Genomic DNA, 20326 nt, shown 5'->3' with positions numbered 1-20326 from the left:
GATGCAACTTGACTGAGAAGTCTGGCCCATTACAGTTCAACGTGAACAATGGTCATATCCTGACCCAAACGACCACTGATTGGCTTCCCAGGATTACCTCTACAAGGTAGCAGTTCATGTTGGCCTTTGAGTTGCCATCTCATCCCTTTAAATCCAAACGCATCTGAATTGCACAGATTCTTTGGCCGATTAAGGTGGTAATTAAACTCACTTGTTGCCTTATCTGCATTTAATTAGCCTCAGAACCTGTGTAATTCAGATGTGTTTGGGTTTAAAGGGATGAGGTGGCAACCCTAGTTGGCCTCGTGCAAGTGCTGCCTGATCACCCGAAACGCAGCCTTCCCCTATATTTATATGACCGGTGGGTAGGCTAGATCCAAAAAAACCAGCAGCGCACGCATTACCTCTTTCCCTCCAAGCCTGGGGCAGCCGCTAACTAAAACCGCGCTCCTGTAGGCAACCTGCTGCCTACACCTTAGCCGCTTCAGGGTGCCGGTTTGACGAGGGGTCGGCTCTGTGGCTTCTCTCTGGCTTTGGCAGTCGGCGTGCGTGTTTCCCGTGCTGTCCCCCAGCCTGGAGATCGCTGTGGAATGTGTTGGCGCAAGGGCGACTAAAGAGCAGGAGTGATGGCACCAAAAGGTCTCAGGAGAGTGCTGGAAAATGGCTGGGCCGTGGAGCCTAAGCAGGATGTAGGATGGGGGCTAGCTAGGTGGGGGTTGCGCCTGGCCGTTGTTTTGCTGCTATAGGGGACTGGATGCGTGGCAATCTCCTGAGGGAGGGAGGTAGAGAGAAGAAAGTGTATTTTTGAAAGAAGGGGTGAGATTGTGTAAGTGGGCTTGTAAAAAGTGTAGGCTTGGTTGGGCAGGGGTGATTTTGTAGGAGCTAGGTGTGCAGGAGGGCTTGCAGAGAGGGAGAGCGCTTTGGGTAAAAGTGAATGTAAAAAGAGGCATTATGGGAGAGTGACTGACCCCTGGTGGAAGAAAAGCAAAAGCCTACAGCACCTGGTATTCCCAGGCGGTCTCCCATCCAAGTACTAACCAGGCCCGACCCTGCTTAGCTTCCGAGATCAGACGAGAGCGGGCGCATTCAGGGTGGTGTGGCCGTAGGCAAAGCTCATAGTCTCTTTCAAGCTTCTTGTACTTGTCACCGGCAGCCTGGCTCCGCCTTTCCTTGACTTTACTACAATCAGCTGTGCCTTTTCACAAGCCTGGCAACACACCGCACTTTGTCGTGTCGTCTCTCCTCTCGCTTGCTCTCCTCAAGCCCGTCCCTGCCTCCTGCTTCTTTGCTCCCTCTTTAACCTCTTCCTGCCGGCACCTTCTCACGCACACACATCCTCAGCCTTGCTTCCACGGCTCCTTTCTGGCTTCCCCTGGCCTGACTTTAACCCTTTTCGCTGACAAGGCTTTGCACCACAGGAAGAAGAAGAGCAGCAGGTTGCATGTAGCGCCTGGCCGTTGTTTTGCTGCTATAGGGGACTGGATGCGTGGCAATCTCCTGTTCACGTTGAACTGTAATGGGCCAGACTTCTCAGTCAAGTTGCATCAAGTGTTCTAAGCCTTCTCTGAAGTCCTTGAAAGGGGTGCATCATGCATGTTGGTCTCCAGGCCTATTGAAAAGAAGTCTCTTTCAAGCTTCTTGTACTTGTCACCGGCAGCCTGGCTCCGCCTTTCCTTGACTTTACTACAATCAGCTGTGCCTTTTCACAAGCATGGCAGCACACCGCACTTTGTCGTGTCGTCTCTCCTCTCGCTTGCTCTCCTCAAGCCCGTCCCTGCCTCCTGCTGCTTTGCTCCCTCTTTAACCTCTTCCTGCCTGCACCTTCTCACGCACACACCACATCCTCAGCCTTGCTTCCACGGCTCCTTTCTGGCTTCCCCTGGCCTGACTTTAACCCTTTCCGCTGACAAGGCTTTGCACCACAGGAAGAAGAAGAGCAGCAGGTTGCATGTAGCGAGGGGCCTTATGCCTGCACTTGTTTACGCCTTCGCTCTCCTAGCAGGTGGCCAGCCCATGGATCTCCAGAACCTGCCTTCTGTTCCGTTGGCTACTGGAAGCTGACTGCTGGGGAGGAAGCCAGTACATCTACCCCCCTGGCTACCGGAGGACCCCTCACCTATACCAGGCACCATGCCTCACCAGTGGCTGCAGTCAAGCAACTGCTTGACTTGCCCACTAGGTAGACCTTTTCCTCTAGAGTTGCTCCATACCCCACATGTGCCGCCTTACTCACCCAACTTCTTTTCAATAGGCCTGGAGACCAACATGCATGATGCACCCCTTTCAAGGACTTCAGAGAAGGCTTAGAACACTTGATGCAACTTGACTGAGAAGTCTGGCCCATTACAGTTCAACGTGAACAATGGTCATATCCTGACCCAAACGACCACTGATTGGCTTCCCAGGATTACCTCTACAAGGTAGCAGTTCATATTGGCCTTTGAGTTGCCATCTCATCCCTTTAAATCCAAACGCATCTGAATTGCACAGATTCTTTGGCTGATTAAGGTGGTAATTAAACTCACTTGTTGCCTTATCTGCATTTAATTAGCCTCAGAACCTGTGTAATTCAGATGTGTTTGGGTTTAAAGGGATGAGGTGGCAACCCTAGTTGGCCTCGTGCAAGTGCTGCCTGATCACCCGAAACGCAGCCTTCCCCTATATTTATATGACCGGTGGGTAGGCTAGATCCAAAAAAAACAGCAGCGCACGCATTACCTCTTTCCCTCCAAGCCTGGGGCAGCCGCTAACTAAAACCGCGCTCCTGTAGGCAACCTGCTGCCTACAACTTAGCCGCTTCAGGGTGCCGGTTTGACGAGGGGTCGGCTCTGTGGCTTCTCTCTGGCTTTGGCAGTCGGCGTGCGTGTTTCCCGTGCTGTCCCCCAGCCTGGAGATCGCTGTGGAATGTGTTGGCGCAAGGGCGACTAAAGAGCAGGAGTGATGGCACCAAAAGGTCTCAGGAGAGTGCTGGAAAATGGCTGGGCCGTGGAGCCTAAGCAGGATGTAGGATGGGGGCTAGCTAGGTGGGGGTTGCGCCTGGCCGTTGTTTTGCTGCTATAGGGGACTGGATGCGTGGCAATCTCCTGAGGGAGGGAGGTAGAGAGAAGAAAGTGTAATTTTGAAAGAAGGGGTGAGATTGTATAAGTGGGCTTGTAAAAAGTGTAGGCTTGGTTGGGCAGGGGTGATTTTGTAGGAGCTAGGTGTGCAGGAGGGCTTGCAGAGAGGGAGAGCGCTTTGGGTAAAAGTGAATGTAAAAAGAGGCATTATGGGAGAGTGACTGACCCCTGGTGGAAGAAAAGCAAAAGCCTACAGCACCTGGTATTCCCAGGCGGTCTCCCATCCAAGTACTAACCAGGCCCGACCCTGCTTAGCTTCCGAGATCAGACGAGAGCGGGCTCATTCAGGGTGGTGTGGCCGTAGGCGAAGCTCATGGTCTCTTTCAAGCTTCTTGTACTTGTCACCGGCAGCCTGGCTCCGCCTTTCCTTGACTTTACTACAATCAGCTGTGCCTTTTCACAAGCATGGCAGCACACTGTTAGGTGTGACTACAGCAAGTCACCTACTCATCAAGTTATGTTACCGTTTCCCAATTATTATTAGAGTTCTTATCTAAGCAAAGAGACACGGAAAGAAGTTCTCAGTATTTCTGCTCAGAAGACTGCACCCAACTCTGAGACTCTTTATTAACACAGGTCTCTTATATACACAAAAGACAGGCTTCAGGAATGTTGAAACACAACAACAATTTCCATAAAAGGCAATTCTCTAGGCGTCTTCTGCTTTTAGAGCTGATGTGGCAGATGGTCCTTAAGATAAGGTTTCCTCTTATGTGTACGTGACTGCACCCACCCGGACTTAAGGATGATGTGTCTTTAAGATACTGAGAATGAAACAGACAAGATAAGCATTTAGTAAAACATACTGTCAACCATCTTGGTTTTCTTATACCTTGATCCTCACAATTTCCCCCTTTGACATCACCCTTCCCTCTTACCCTGGGTCCACCTGAACAAGTTCTAGTCGGCCTATGTCCAAAGTACTCTCCCTGACCGCGAGTTGTCAGAGGGGTATACACCCATCCCCCTGGATAGTACCAACATCTAAAATTCAGGAAGAGTGGCCTTTCTGAAAGATGGGTGATGTCAAGAAACTAAATCCATCTATCTTATCCAACTTATCAACTTACAAAAGTTCCATCTTTTCTACAGCATTTACCTTGGCTTTCTTGCAAAAACACATAAACAACTTAAAACACAAATAAATGAGAAATATGAATATAAGCACTACTATAATCGTCATTGCTGCCTTCTTGAACCAAGAAAATAACCCTGAGAAACTAAAAGTTCCACCAAAAGGATCCCAGTCACGGCCAATATTACGGGCCTTCTCCTGTAGATCCTTTACTTCTGTGCGGTGTTGTGCAATGATGTCATAATAATCGGGTACTTCGATGCTGGTGTTATGTATCCAAGTACAACATTCATAGTCTTCTGTGGTCTCACAGAGTCCTGTTAATGCTGCACTCATACTTTCAATCGCTAACTCATGTAATTCTATTTGTTTTGTGATGGCTCTGGTCTCTAGATTTAACTTAGTAATGTCATCAGAGTTTTTCTCCAAAATATCATTAATTATTCCAGTATAGTTATTTAGTCGCTTCATTAAGTCTATACCCCATCCTGTCCAGGACGGGAACCAAGCCCATGCCATGTCCTGCTCTAAAAATATTTCTCTTTTGCTACGATATCTGAGGGGATATCTGGGGTGCATACTAGCTTCTAGTAGGTGATCACCTCGTTCATCACCCACTACTCCCATTACTGGTACCAAACTTGCGAGGTAGCACCATCCCTGAGCCCTTCTAGGTATCCAGGTATAACACTTATCCCCACAACAGATGTATATATTGTTTCCTAAGGCTACTGGACTTGAACTGATATCATTTCTATAACGAGAGGTGTATCCATAGAGGGAAAGGTTGGACACTAACCACCTAACCTTATTATCCACAATGTTAGTGAGGAAGTCAGATAATGTCTGGTGTGTACTGGTATTACTGGGGTAGAAGCTTCCATTTAATACGACAATGGACAAGTTAAACTTGCTGTCTTGGCATTCTCTATTTCCTCCCGTTGTGTTCCCTAGGTTGAAACACCAATCAGGGGGAAAGGCGAGGCCATTCGATTTAAACATTACTGTCTTGCTGGTATTTGTTCCAATTATGTTAATGCTACTGTTAGCAAGATCAGTATAATTTATAGGAACTGCCATCAGTGGTATTTTAGCCGTGCTGGGGTGTAATTTACTGCAAACCCAACATTTCTCATATCCTGACTTCCGAGCATAAGCATATTTAAACTTCAGTAATAACATTTTTTTAGAAAATCCTTCATCCTTGCGAATTTCATTCTGTGAGGCAACCAAACTATTGGCCAGGATTACTGAAACAAAAAGAATAAAAAGATACATGTTGTCATTTGCCAACTGGCTCCTTTTTACAGTGTGAAGCGTGGATCCAGGTAGGTTTCCCTTCCAATTTCACTGAGGTTGCTGTAGTCAATAGCACCTGGAAAGGACCCTCGAACCTTGGTTCCAGTGTCTTCCTGGTATGTTTCTTTACATACACATAGTCTCCCGGTTGTAAGTCGTGAGTACCTGTGACAGAATTAGGGTCTGGAAGAGAAGAATACACACTCTTGTGGATTTTAGTTAGACGCTGTTGCAATTGTATCACATATGTAGTTAAACTATCACATTGCAATTGCATACTTTGAGGAAAATATAAACCTAATCTGGGTACACTCCCAAAAAGTATTTCATATGGGGATAACCCGGTTTTTCCTGTTGGAGTGTACCTAATAGAGAACAAAGCTAAGGGTAGACACTCAGGCCATGGTTTATTTAACTCTTGCATGGCTTTTTGTATTTTTAGCTTTATTGTCCCATTTACTCTTTCTACTGATCCTGAACTCTGTGGGTGGTAAGGGGTGTGAAAACTTTGTTGAACCCCTAACATTGCCATCACATTTTGCATTATTTCTCCCGTGAAATGTGTCCCCCTATCTGATTCTATTGTTTCTGGGAGACCAAACCTAGGTATCAGCTCAGTAATCAGTTTCTTGGCGGTGGCTTTTGCCGTAGCTGATTTCACAGGATAACTTTCTGGCCAGCCTGAAAATAGGCAGATGCACACGAGAACAAATTCAAAAGGGCCGCTCTTGGGCATTTGTATGTAGTCAATTTGCAGTCTCTGAAAGGGATATTGGGCCCGGACCTGATGTTTACGTGGGGTTTTCACTCTCTGTCCTGGGTTATTTAACAGACAGATTTGGCATGCAGCACAGTAGTTCCTTGCAGTACTACTGAATCCAGGGGCTAGCCATCCTTGGCTTACAATCCTATACATAGAATTGGAGCTGACATGAGTGGGCAAGTGGACAGCCGCTGCCATTGCGGGGTATAGAGAAGCGGGTAGACATATTTTTTTCTCCCTCTCTCCATACATTGTCAAGGCCTGGTGCAGCTCCCTCCTTAACCCAACGGTCCTTCTCAGTAGTCCCTGCTTGTTCCTGTAGTTCGATCAGCTGCTGCCATGTGGTTTCGGGCATACTCACCTGTACCGTGGCTAAGGTCTCAGGGCTTACTTCCCCTAGAGCTGCCTTCTTTGCAGCTAAATCTGCAAATGCGTTTCCTTTTGCCTCAGTTGTTTTTGCGCTCGTGTGTGCCGCTATCTTTATAATGGCTACTCTTTTAACTTTTTGAAGATTGTTCAGGACTCTTTTGATTCCTTCACCATGTTTAACAGGTGTGCCTGCTGCTGTAAGGTAACCTCTAGCTTTCCATATGTGGCCATAATCATGTGCCACACCGTAGGCATATGCAGAATCAGTGTAAACGTTCCCTTCTTGTTCCTCTAAGTGTTCTAAGGCTTTTTCTAAAGCTGTTAGTTCCGCTTCTTGTGCAGACATGTGTGCTGGTAGTGATTTTGCCTCAATTACCTGTGTGTCCGTTACCACAGCATAACCTGTGTGATATTTACCTTTGTCATCGGCAAATCTACTACCATCTATGTACAGTGTGTGTTCTGCATTTGCAATGGGTGTGTCTGTGACATGTGGGAACCCCGTGGTCTCTTGTTCCATGAGTTGAAAACAATCGTGTTCATCAGATGTTATGTCATGAAATGAAAGTGTGTCAGAATCCTGAGTTTCTTGTGCTGTGCCTTCACCATTATCATCATTACTCCCCCCTGTCAAATCTGTCTGTAAGGGTAAAAGTTGTGCTAAGTTAAAAGAAGTGCATCGCTGGAAGGTAACATTGGGAGGTAGGAGCAAGGTGCATTGCAGACGCAGCTGCCTTTCCATTGATATGTGTTTTGGCTGAACCTGTGACAAGATGGCGTGTATGTCATGTGTGGTATGTACCACTACAGGATTGTCTAAGACAATTTCTGAGGATTTGTCAATGATAATTGACACTGCTGCGACTGCTCGTACACAGGACGGTGATCCTCTAGAGACAGGATCGAGAGCCGCTGAGAAGTATGCTACCGGCCTTTGTTTGATGTGTTGTTGTGTCAACACCCCTGTTGCGTGTCCCGTGATTTCAGCAATGTACAAATGAAATGTTTTGGTATAGTCAGGAATCCCGATCGCAGGTGCCGAAATTAGTAACTTTTTTAAGGTGCTAAAAGATTTATGACCTGCTTCTGTGAGTACATAGGGTACTATTTTTCAAGCAATCATATAATGGCTGCATCAGAGAACTGGCATGTGGTATCCATTGTCTACAATATGATACCATTCCCAGAAACATACGAAGTTGCTTAAAGTTGCGTGGGACATTCATTTGTCTTATGGCCTGGACTCGTTCTTCAGTGAGGTGTCGAGTCCCCTGGGATATACAGTGGCCCAAAAAGACAACCTTTTTCTGGCATACCTGTAACTTAGTTCTATTCACTTTGCACCCTTTTTCAGCCAGGAATTGTAACAATGATAGAGTGGCTTTTAAACAAGTATCGTTATCCGGACAACATAACAATAGGTCATCTACATATTGCAACAATACACAAGTGTCAGGTGGTTGCCATTCCCTATTTTTACTTTTAAAGGTTTAGTCAGTGGGGCATCGGACAAAAGACCGTCATAACCACTTATGGGTATGGTGTCACGGGAGGTCATGTGTGGAGGGACTACTGAATCAGATAATAAGCTCCGTGATGCTCCTGTGTCAACTAAACAAGGAATATGTTTACCTTCCACCTTCATCAACATGTGGAGCATTTTATTCTCTGATTCAGCTAGGACTGGGGCAAGTCATGCTGTCGGATCGTCCCTATCGTTGGTACGCCTCTGTCTGTTGTCCCTCGTGTCTCTGTCCGTATTTCCTTCCTGTTCGTCCTTTATTCTTTTCCTACAGTTTCTTCTTATATGTCCCACCTTGTTGCAGTAATAACAGGTAAGAGGTTTACGGGAGGAATTCCCTCCTTCATTGACCCGGGCAACAGTGTTAACTCCCGGTGTCCTTCTGTGTTTAGCTTCTGCTAAATCAGCCTCTATGCCTTGTGCTTTCTGCAACAATGTTCCTCTGTCCCATATGGCTCTCCATTCGGGAGTACATGCCTTCAATTTGTCACCTATTTGGGGTACTAGTCCTTCCATAAACTGTCGATTGAAAGCCCTAATGGTGACGGGTAAGGCTAAATCTAGACCTTAGTCAGCCATCATGCTTTCCATGTTGAGGTAAAATTCTGTAACAGTCTGACCTGGGGCCTGTTTTATGGGCGCTGTCGAACCCCTTTCCTGCTGTTTCCCTTGGCAAAATTCTCGTAACTGATTAATAAACAGGGGTCTAGAGTCTATGTGACGGGGGTGTATTCCTGGTGGATCTGCCGCTGGATCCCCTTGTGGTCTATGTGGAGCAATTTCATTCATAAATTGATTAAACATCGTCAGTGTCATTTTATGTCTACACAAATCTTCCCCATCTTGCCAAGCTGCTTCATGTGTGTCTAGTAATTGTGTCACGAATCTACAGAATGCGGCAGGTTTTGCTACGGGATCAGGAGCATTCTGTATTAATGCCATAAGAGTGTCAGCCGACCAAGGTGTCCATGTCCTCAGAACGACTTGTCGAGTCACTGTAGGTGGCTGTCCTGCTTGACCCGCATTTGGATTATTTACTTGTATTACCCTAGTCCGACTGTGGACTGGAGCTACGGGCTCTGGTCTTTGAGCTCCGCAATGTACACATTCCTGTGCCCAGGCTGTATTCTGGGTACCGCATACTCGGCATACCCATCCTCTTCCTCTTAAGGAAGGATAAAGTTTTGGTCTTTCATTACCCGGTTTGGTAGTGCTATAAGGAGGTGGAGTACCTTCCGTTTCTACTCCATCCTCGGGAGCTGAAGGGAGACTCTTGCGTCGGACCTTCATATCCCATCCACCCTGTTCATGACAATACTTCCATCCCTCCTCTTTAGCCCTGTTGGAAACCTTAATTAAACATTGTATTTGTGATACCCATCTGTTCTGCAGGACCTCTCCCTGTCTGTCTCTCTTTATATTCTCCCAACCTTCTACACTTAGCCCATTTTCTCCATCCATTCCAAATTTCTTGAGAACTCTATTCGTGCCCTGTGCCTTGTCCTTCCCATACAACATTGTAATTATGTCTTTAACAGCATAACATTTCTGAGATTCCTCCTGGGGTTTACCATGTGTCTGGCCCATTTTGACAGTCTTGCCTAGGTGACGTTTGGATCACTTACTAAGTGTCTCGTTGCCTTCTCCTCCTAGGGTGCCAAAATACTAAAAACCTCTCCTGGATGAGATTTCTGAAATCGAATTACTTTATATGCTAGCCAACTGACAAATATTATGACCAGACTGATGGCTACAACATATACAAGCATTCCTTTTGGTGGCCAAACACATATAACTAGATCTCCGGACTTTGTGGAGACCTTATTCCCTTCCCATTACCATGGAATCTCTCAGCATTCGTTTCTTATTCCTGCTTTATCGAGGTAGTCAGGACTTATACTTTCAACCCGTTTTTAGGCTCATGAATCAAAAAGCGTATATCAAACTTAAGTGTCGGACCCCCAAAGTACTCTTACGAGTTAAAGGCGCATTCCGTTACTCATTGGGATGATATATGTTTCAATTCACACCATACAAACAGGGCTTATCTCAGTCACAACAGACAGATGACAAGGAGACAGACAAGAAACAACGGTAACATAAGTCAAATATTAAATTCAAGACTCGCTTACTACAGAGGTTGGTTTTACCTGAAGAACAATTCAGACAGATCAGGTGGGCACAAATCTAAGAAGCACAGAGTTTATAAGAAAATAAAGCTTTTCTTACCTGCGCAGGTTTTGTCTGTGGTTCCTGATGTGCCCGACCTCTTCGTTCCGTCTTTATGTTCGTTCGCCTCTTGTAGTTTCTTCAGCGAGTCCCTGTTCGGGCGCCAAAAATGTTAGGTGTGACTACAGCAAGTCACCTACTCATCAAGTTATGTTACCGTTTCCCAATTATTATTAGAGTTCTTATCTAAGCAAAGAGACACGGAAAGAAGTTCTCAGTATTTCTGCTCAGAAGACTGCACCCAACTCTGAGACTCTTTATTAACACAGGTCTCTTATATACACAAAAGACAGGCTTCAGGAATGTTGAAACACAACAACAATTTCCATAAAAGGCAATTCTCTAGGCGTCTTCTGCTTTTAGAGCTGATGTGGCAGATGGTCCTTAAGATAAGGTTTCCTCTTATGTGTACGTGACTGCACCCACCCGGACTTAAGGATGATGTGTCTTTAAGATACTGAGAATGAAACAGACAAGATAAGCATTTAGTAAAACATACTGTCAACCATCTTGGTTTTCTTATACCTTGATCCTCACAACACCCCACTTTGTCGTGTCGTGTCGTCTCGTCTCTCCTCTCGCTTGCTCTCCTCAAGCCCGTCCCTGCCTCCTGCTGCTTTGCTCCCTCTTTAACCTCTTCCTGCCTGCACCTTCTCACGCACACACATCCTCAGCCTTGCTTCCACGGCTCCTTTCTGGCTTCCCCTGGCCTGACTTTAACCCTTTCCGCTGACAAGGCTTTGCACCACAGGAAGAAGAAGAGCAGCAGGTTGCATGTAGCGCGGGGCCTTATGCCTGCACTTGTTTACGCCTTCGCTCTCCTAGCAGGTGGCCAGCCCATGGATCTCCAGAACCTGCCTTCTGTTCCGTTGGCTACTGGAAGCTGACTGCTGGGGAGGAAGCCAGTACATCTACCCCCCTGGCTACCGGAGGACCCCTCACCTATACCAGGCACCATGCCTCACCAGTGGCTGCAGTCAAGCAACTGCTTGACTTGCCCACTAGGTAGACCTTTTCCTGTAGAGTTGCTCCATACCCCACATGTGCCGCCTTACTCACCCAACTTCTTTTCAATAGGCCTGGAGACCAACATGCATGATGCACCCCTTTCAAGGACTTCAGAGAAGGCTTAGAACACTTGATGCAACTTGACTGAGAAGTCTGGCCCATTACAGTTCAACGTGAACAATGGTCATATCCTGACCCAAACGACCACTGATTGGCTTCCCAGGATTACCTCTACAAGGTAGCAGTTCATGTTGGCCTTTGAGTTGCCATCTCATCCCTTTAAATCCAAACGCATCTGAATTGCACAGATTCTTTGGCTGATTAAGGTGGTAATTAAACTCACTTGTTGCCTTATCTGCATTTAATTAGCCTCAGAACCTGTGTAATTCAGATGTGTTTGGGTTTAAAGGGATGAGGTGGCAACCCTAGTTGGCCTCGTGCAAGTGCTGCCTGATCACCCGAAACGCAGCCTTCCCCTATATTTATATGACCGGTGGGTAGGCTAGATCCAAAAAAACCAGCAGCGCACGCATTACCTCTTTCCCTCCAAGCCTGGGGCAGCCGCTAACTAAAACCGCGCTCCTGTAGGCAACCTGCTGCCTACACCTTAGCCGCTTCAGGGTGCCGGTTTGACGAGGGGTCGGCTCTGTGGCTTCTCTCTGGCTTTGGCAGTCGGCGTGCATGTTTCCCGTGCTGTCCCCCAGCCTGGAGATCGCTGTGGAATGTGTTGGCGCAAGGGCGACTAAAGAGCAGGAGTGATGGCACCAAAAGGTCTCAGGAGAGTGCTGGAAAATGGCTGGGCCGTGGAGCCTAAGCAGGATGTAGGATGGGGGCTAGCTAGGTGGGGGTTGCGCCTGGCCGTTGTCTTGCTGCTATAGGGGACTGGATGGGTGGCAATCTCCTGAGGGAGGGAGGTAGAGAGAAGAAAGTGTATTTTTGAAAGAAGGGGTGAGATTGTATAAGTGGGCTTGTAAAAAGTGTAGGCTTGGTTGTGCAGGGGTGATTTTGTAGGATGTAGGTGTGCAGGAGGGCTTGCAGAGAGGGAGAGCGCTTTGGGCAAAAGTGAATGTAAAAAGAGGCATTATGGGAGAGTGACCCCTGGTGGAAGAAAAGCAAAAGCCTACAGCACCTGGTATTCCCAGGCGGTCTCCCATCCAAGTACTAACCAGGCCCGACCCTGCTTAGCTTCCGAGATCAGACGAGAGCGGGCGCATTCAGGGTGGTGTGGCCGTAGGCAAAGCTCATGGTCTCTTTCAAGCTTCTTGTACTTGTCACCGGCAGCCTGGCTCCGCCTTTCCTTGACTTTACTACAATCAGCTGTGCCTTTTCACAAGCATGGCAGCACACCCCACTTTGTCGTGTCGTCTCGTCTCTCCTCTCGCTTGCTCTCCTCAAGCCCGTCCCTGCCTCCTGCTGCTTTGCTCCCTCTTTAACCTCTTCCTGCCTGCACCTTCTCATGCACACACATCCTCAGCCTTGCTTCCACGGCTCCTTTCTGGCTTCCCCTGGCCTGACTTTAACCCTTTTCGCTGACAAGGCTTTGCACCACAGGAAGAAGAAGAGCAGCAGGTTGCATGTAGCGCGGGGCCTTATGCCTGCACTTGTTTACGCCTTCGCTCTCCTAGCAGGTGGCCAGCCCATGGATCTCCAGAACCTGCCTTCTGTTCCGTTGGCTACTGGAAGCTGACTGCTGGGGAGGAAGCCAGTACATCTACCCCCCTGGCTACCGGAGGACCCCTCACCTATACCAGGCACCATGCCTCACCAGTGGCTGCAGTCAAGCAACTGCTTGACTTGCCCACTAGGTAGACCTTTTCCTGTAGAGTTGCTCCATACCCCACATGTGCCGCCTTACTCACCCAACTTCTTTTCAATAGGCCTGGAGACCAACATGCATGATACACCCCTTTCAAGGACTTCAGAGAAGGCTTAGAACACTTGATGCAACTTGACTGAGAAGTCTGGCCCATTACAGTTCAACGTGAACAATGGTCATATCCTGACCCAAACGACCACTGATTGGCTTCCCAGGATTACCTCTACAAGGTAGCAGTTCATATTGGCCTTTGAGTTGCCATCTCATCCCTTTAAATCCAAACGCATCTGAATTGCACAGATTCTTTGGCTGATTAAGGTGGTAATTAAACTCACTTGTTGCCTTATCTGCATTTAATTAGCCTCAGAACCTGTGTAATTCAGATGTGTTTGGGTTTAAAGGGATGAGGTGGCAACCCTAGTTGGCCTCGTGCAAGTGCTGCCTGATCACCCGAAACGCAGCCTTCCCCTATATTTATATGACCGGTGGGTAGGCTAGATCCAAAAAAACCAGCAGCGCACGCATTACCTCTTTCCCTCCAAGCCTGGGGCAGCCGCTAACTAAAACCGCGCTCCTGTAGGCAACCTGCTGCCTACACCTTAGCCGCTTCAGGGTGCCGGTTTGACGAGGGGTCGGCTCTGTGGCTTCTCTCTGGCTTTGGCAGTCGGCGTGCGTGTTTCCCGTGCTGTCCCCCAGCCTGGAGATCGCTGTGGAATGTGTTGGCGCAAGGGTGACTAAAGAGCAGGAGTGATGGCACCAAAAGGTCTCAGGAGAGTGCTGGAAAATGGCTGGGCCGTGGAGCCTAAGCAGGATGTAGGATGGGGGCTAGCTAGGTGGGGGTTGCGCCTGGCCGTTGTTTTGCTGCTATAGGGGACTGGATGCGTGGCAATCTCCTGAGGGAGGGAGGTAGAGAGAAGAAAGTGTATTTTTGAAAGAAGGGGTGAGATTGTATAAGTGGGCTTGTAAAAAGTGTAGGCTTGGTTGGGCAGGGGTGATTTTGTAGGAGCTAGGTGTGCAGGAGAGCTTGCAGAGAGGGAGAGCGCTTTGGGTAAAAGTGAATGTAAAAAGAGGCATTATGGCTGAAGTCAAAGGTCGCGGACCTCGAGGACCGCTCCAGAAGGAATAATGTAAAGATAAGGGGGATCCCCGAAACAGTTAAGCCGCAGGAGCTGGTATCCTTCTTATGCAAAGTGATGAAAGATGCACTGCCAGAGTTAACCGAAGAAGAGCTGATAATAGACAGGATCCATAGGCTACCGAAACCCCGCCACATTCCTGAACAACTTCCAAGAGATACTATAGCCCGTATCCATTATTTCCATGTTAAAGAAAAATTTATGGCAGCGACCAGAAATGCAACTCAAATGCCCGACACCATGCAAGGACTTTCTTTTTTTGCAGATCTTTCAGCTCATACAATGCAGCGCAGACACAATTTGGTGACGATCACTAAACCTTTAAGGAATCACAAAATTCCATACCGTTGGAGATACCCGGCGAAATTGGTGGTGATGAGAGGAGACCGTGACTACACGATCACGAATCTGGAAGAAGCCATTCAGTTGTTAGAAAAGTGGAACATCGTTCCTCGTCAGAACGAAACTCAACAAGAGGTAATGGACGGTAAGCGTACCCCTGATCGCCACACCTGAACTTGCTTCAAGTTGGTGCCCATAATTTTGTCTCATTTTCCTGCTCCGGAGGGCTGTACCGGCGTTATGGTCAAGTTCATCGTTTCCCCGAGAAAAGCAGAAGTATACCTGTTCAGATTTCGTTAGAAATCGCATCTTTTTATTCTGAGTGCTAAGGCACATTTGTGTGTTTAATCTGTTCTTCAGTTTTTCTTTTGTTTCGCATCTTTTACCTTTTCAAACATTTCTGGATCGTGCTTTTTTGGTCTACTAAGACATTTCTGACGGAATACTCATAAGGCAAAATTTTAATATTACCGTGAGTAGGTACATTGTACCCCTGGGTTTGCCACTCCTCCTAGTAGGGTGATAAGACTCATTGTTGTTACTACTAATATTGTTCTTTTTCGCTTCATCTAAGGTATTACTGGATTCACGATAATCCTAATATTTCCTTCCTGAGATTCAAGAGACCCGCTTTCTTGCTTGCTTTGCTGCCCTGTGTAAGAAAATGGCGTTTAAAATCACGTCCCTGAATGTTAATGGATTAAATATCCCCTTTAAACGGCATATGCTGTGGAAAGAAGCTAGGATTCAAAAGTGTGATATATTATGTCTTCAAGAGACTCATTTTAAAGAAAAAGGGCATCCTCTCCTGTCTCACAGTCAATTTCCCAATTGTTATCTAGCCTGTGCAAAATCGAAATCAAAAGGAGTAGCTATTTTAATCAAACAGTCAGTAGAATTTAAATATAAAGCTCATTACAGTGATGAAGAGGGCAGGTACAGTGGTGTGAAAAAGTGTTTGCCCCCTTCCTCATTTCCTGTTCCTTTGCATGTTTGTCACACTTAAGTGTTTCGGAACATCAAACCAATTTAAACAATAGTCAAGGACAACACAAGTAAACACAAAATGCAATTTGTAAATGAAGGTGTTTATTATTAAAGGTGAAAAAAAATCCAAACCATCATGGCCCTGTGTGAAAAAGTGATTGCCCCCCTTGTTAAAACATACTATAACTGTGGTTGTCCACACCTGAGTTCAATTTCTCTAGCCACACCCAGGCCTGATTATTGCCACACCTGTTCACAATCAAGGCATCACTTAAATAGGAGCTGCTTGACACAGTAAGGTCCACCAGAAGATCCTTAAAAGCTACACATCATGCCGAGACCCAAAGAAATTCAGGAACAATTGAGAAAGAAAGTAATTGAGATCTATCAGTCTGGAAAGGGTTATAAAGCCATTTCCAAAGCTTTGGGAATCCAGCGAACCACAGTGAGAGCCATTATCCACAAATGGCGAAGACATGGAACAGTGGTGAACCTTCCCAGGAGTGGCCGGCCGCCCAAAATTACCCCAAGAGCGCAGCGACGACTCATCCAAGAGGTCACAAAAGACCCCACAACAACGTCCAAGGAACTGCAGGCCTCACTTGCCTCAGTTAAGGTCAGCGTTCATGCCTCCACCATCAGGAAAAGACTGGGCAAAAATGGCCTGCATGGCAGAGTTCCAAGGAGAAAACCACTGCTGAGCAAAAAGAACATCAAAGCTCCTCTCAATTTCTCCACAACACATCTTGATGATCCCCAAGACTTTTGGGACAACATTCTGTGGACCGATGAGACAAAAGTGGAACTCTTTGGAAGGTGTGTGTCCAAGTATATCTGGCGTAGAAGGAACACTGCATTTCAGAAAAAGAACATTATACCAACAGTAAAATATGGTGGTGGTAGTGTGATGGTCTGGGGCTGTTTTGCTGCTTCAGGACCTGGAAGACTTGCCGTGATAAAAGGAACTATGAATTCTGCTGTCTACCAAGAGATCCTGAAGGAGAATGTCCGACCATCTGTTCGTGTACTCAAGCTGAAACCAACTTGGGTTCTGCAGCAGGACAATGATCCTAAACACACCAGCAAGTCCACCACCGAATGGCTGAAGAAAAACAAAATGAAGACTTTGGAGTGGCCTAGCCAAAGTCCTGACCTGAATCCTATTGAGATGTTGTGGTATGACCTTAAAAAGGCCGTTCATGCTCGAAAACCCTCTAATGTAACTGAATTAGGACAATTCTGCAAAGATGAGTGGGCCAAAATTCCTCCAGGACGCTGTAAAAGCCTCATTGCACGTTATCGCAAACGCTTGGTTGCAGTTGTTGCTGCTAAGGGTGGCCCAACCAGTTATTAGGTTTAGGGGGCAATCACTTTTTCACACAGGGCCATGATGGTTTGGATTTTTTTTCACCTTTAATAATAAACACCTTCATTTACAAATTGCATTTTGTGTTTACTTGTGTTGTCCTTGACTATTGTTTAAATTGGTTTGATGTTCCGAAACACTTAAGTGTGACAAACATGCAAAGGAACAGGAAATGAGGAAGGGGGCAAACACTTTTTCACACCACTGTATATTATTTTGTTGTGTGAGATAGGGGGAGTCGCCTATACTATTGTCAATGCATATGTACCTAACTGCCATCAGATAGCTTTTTTGCACAAATTGTGGAAAAAAGTGAAACTACATTTGTATGGTCATCTGATACTCTGTGGGGATCTGAACGTCGTTGCCGACCCCCAGATGGATGTGTCTAGATCTGGGGGCGGAGGGGCGGTTAGATCTTCCTTAAACGACTTTATGTGTAAAAATGACCTGTTTGATGTCTGGAGATGTCAGCACTCTAATGAAAGAGATTTTTCCTTTTATTCGAAAGTTCATTTGTCATACTCTAGAATAGACACTTTTTTAGTGGACAAGTTCCTATTGCAAAAAATATCATGTTCAGACATAGGTCAAATCTCCTGGTCCGATCATGCGCCGGTATCTGTGACGGTGGGCACTCAACAGTTTACCACTAGAGCAAACAGATGGCGTAATGACACCCTGCTGTTTGCAGATCCAGCGCTTGTATCGGACTTGGAAAACTCCATCAAGGAGTTTTTTCACTTTAACGATAAACCTGATGTGAATCCATTCACCCTATGGTTATCTCACAAGGCATTTATGAGGGGAATCTTGCTGAAACATAGTGCAGACCTGCGGAGGAAAAGGAGGCATAGTCTGGAAGAATTACTGAACGAAATTAATCGTTTAGACTCTTTAAACAAGCTGTCACCTTCTGCGGACACCAGCTCCAAGCTCTATAAAGCGAGAGAGGAGCTCAGAAACTTACTAATTTCCCAACATACCAGAACTTTACACAAACTTAAAGCAAATTTTTACATGCACGGTAACAAAGCAGGCAAACTATTAGCTAACCAACTGAAGGATAAAATTATCAGACAAAAAATTCCATTTGTAACCCATCACAAGACCAAGATTAAATACATTAACCCTAAAGACAAAGCTGACACTTTTAAAGATTATTACGAGGCCTTATACAACATTGGAAAAGACCCTAGTGTTGTTCAACCGTCTCTGACCTCAATTAATTCCTTCTTGACGGATATCGTACTCCCGGTGGTTCAGCCTGAGGATTTGGACATACTAAATTCCCCATTTACTGAGCTTGAGATTAAAGACGCTATAGCTAGACTTCCCAATGGCAAATCGCCAGGACCAGATGGATATTCCCCCGAATATTATAAACAATTCAAAGATACATTGGTCCCATACCTTCAGAGGGTCTTCCAGGACGCTGCCTCCTTAGCCTCCTTTCCTGAAGAAATGTTGCAAGCCACAATTATTACTCTACCAAAACCAGGAAAGGAACCAAACTGTGCCCAAAATTTTAGACCCATATCACTATTAAATACGGATGTTAAGCTATATGCAAAACTTATCGCAAATAGAATGGCAAAGGTTCTCCCTCATCTTATCAAACAGGATCAGGTGGGATTTGTAGAAGGCAGACAGTCCACAGATGCTACGAGACGTATTCTTAATATTATACACAGTGCAAACGTTTCCAGTCAACCCTCTGTTCTCCTGTCATTAGACGCCGAAAAGGCATTTGACAGGATTCACTGGGGTTATATGTCAAATGTGCTCGATAAATTTGGTGTTAAGGGGCAAATCAAATCTGCCATCACTGCACTATACTCGAATCCGTCAGCCATGGTATACACAGAGGGTGTTTTTTCTGAATCATTTCCATTAACTAACGGCACGCGCCAAGGTTGCCCCTTGTCGCCTTTAATTTTTGTGCTCATGATGGAACCGTTAGCGGAAGCAATTAGACAACATCCACAAATTAGCGGTATATCTATAGGAAGGGAAGAACATACTATCACATTATTTGCGGACGATATTATACTCTCATTATCCAATCCTACTCAGTCACTCACATATATCCAAGACATGCTTTCTCAATTTCATGCGATTTCCTACTACAAAGTAAACGAATCTAAATCCAATATTTTGGGTTTGGCTTTGCCCCCGGAGATGGAACTCGCATTGAAAAATTCTCTTCCATTTACGTGGGTGGAGAACTCCTTTCCTTACTTGGGCATCTCCATTACAAAACATATTTCCCAACTTTACCTTGCCAATTTTGAACCCTTAATTGCAGAATTCACGCAAGAAATGGAGAAATTAAAACATTTCTACCTATCTTGGTCAGGAAGATTAGCGACATATAAGATGATTTTACTTCCTAAATTATTATATTATTTTAGAACACTTATCCACCTATCCAAGTGCCAGCCTCATTTTATTCTAAAATGCAAACTGCTTTGTCTCACTTCCTGTGGGACGGTAAAAAGGCTAGATGTCATCGTAATTTACTTACAAAACATAGGGAAGCAGGAGGTATGGGAGTCCCATTATTAAAGGACTACCATGCGGCGGCTATCCTTTCGCAAGCCGCGGCATGGTATGACTCTTCTGACCCAATGCATTGGTGCAGAGCTGAACAAACTTATGTACAGAAGGGGACAATACATAATCTCATGGGGTCCACAACAATATCACACTTACCTAACTGTGTTAGTCACCCCTTGATTCAGGCTACTCATAACGCATGGGTCTACTTCTTGAAAGTTAAAAATCCCTATGTCAAACATGTTCCACCACAGATTCACATCAGCTCTTTGCTTTTAAGTATGACAGACTTGAACCTCCACAATTGGGAAAAGGCAGGGATTCTCTTTGTAGCAGATCTTTATGATAAGCAGACACTAAAATCTTTTACTCACCTACAAGCTGAATATTTTTTGCCGCCCGCAGAGTTTTTGACATTCGCTAGAATCTCACATACTCTGAGAACGTCTTCTTCTGCTGTAACTAATATTCCTTGGGAAATACACAAACTTTGGGCAGCTGGTCCCCTTAGGAAAAAAGGCATCTCCTGCTTTTACACCCTGCTCAATAGTAAAAAATATTTAGAAATACCTAGACAGTTTCAACAATGGGAGTCAGACCTGAAAACCAACATCTCGCGAGAACAATGGCTTCAAGCCATAAGATACAACAATAAACTTACAAAGTGCGCAAACTATAAAGAAACAACACAAAAACTAATGCTTAGGTGGTACAAAACTCCGTATATAATTGCAAAATT

General features: G+C 45.8%; 3 non-coding genes across 3 annotated transcripts; all 3 read right to left on the bottom strand.

The window, feature by feature from the left end:
- Window positions 1-989: 989 nt before the first annotated feature.
- On the bottom strand, window positions 990-1108 carry LOC143999570 (5S ribosomal RNA). Its single transcript, XR_013278040.1, has one exon. It is a non-coding gene; the product is annotated as a 5S ribosomal RNA (ribosomal RNA).
- A 2195-nt stretch (window positions 1109-3303) lies between these two features.
- LOC143999638 (5S ribosomal RNA) lies at window positions 3304-3422 on the bottom strand. Its single transcript, XR_013278101.1, has one exon. It is a non-coding gene; the product is annotated as a 5S ribosomal RNA (ribosomal RNA).
- Window positions 3423-12498: 9076 nt separating this feature from the next.
- On the bottom strand, window positions 12499-12617 carry LOC143999557 (5S ribosomal RNA). Its single transcript, XR_013278028.1, has one exon. It is a non-coding gene; the product is annotated as a 5S ribosomal RNA (ribosomal RNA).
- Window positions 12618-20326: the final 7709 nt, after the last annotated feature.

The sequence above is a fragment of the Lithobates pipiens genome, unplaced genomic scaffold, assembly GCF_037356315.1.
Source record: "Lithobates pipiens isolate NorthernLeopardFrog02 unplaced genomic scaffold, aLitPip1_a1.2 Scaffold_19, whole genome shotgun sequence".
In the NCBI taxonomy this organism is placed as follows: Eukaryota; Metazoa; Chordata; class Amphibia; order Anura; family Ranidae; genus Lithobates; species Lithobates pipiens.
Note: the sequence above shows the minus strand (reverse complement) of the source record. Positions and strands in the feature narration are given on the sequence as shown.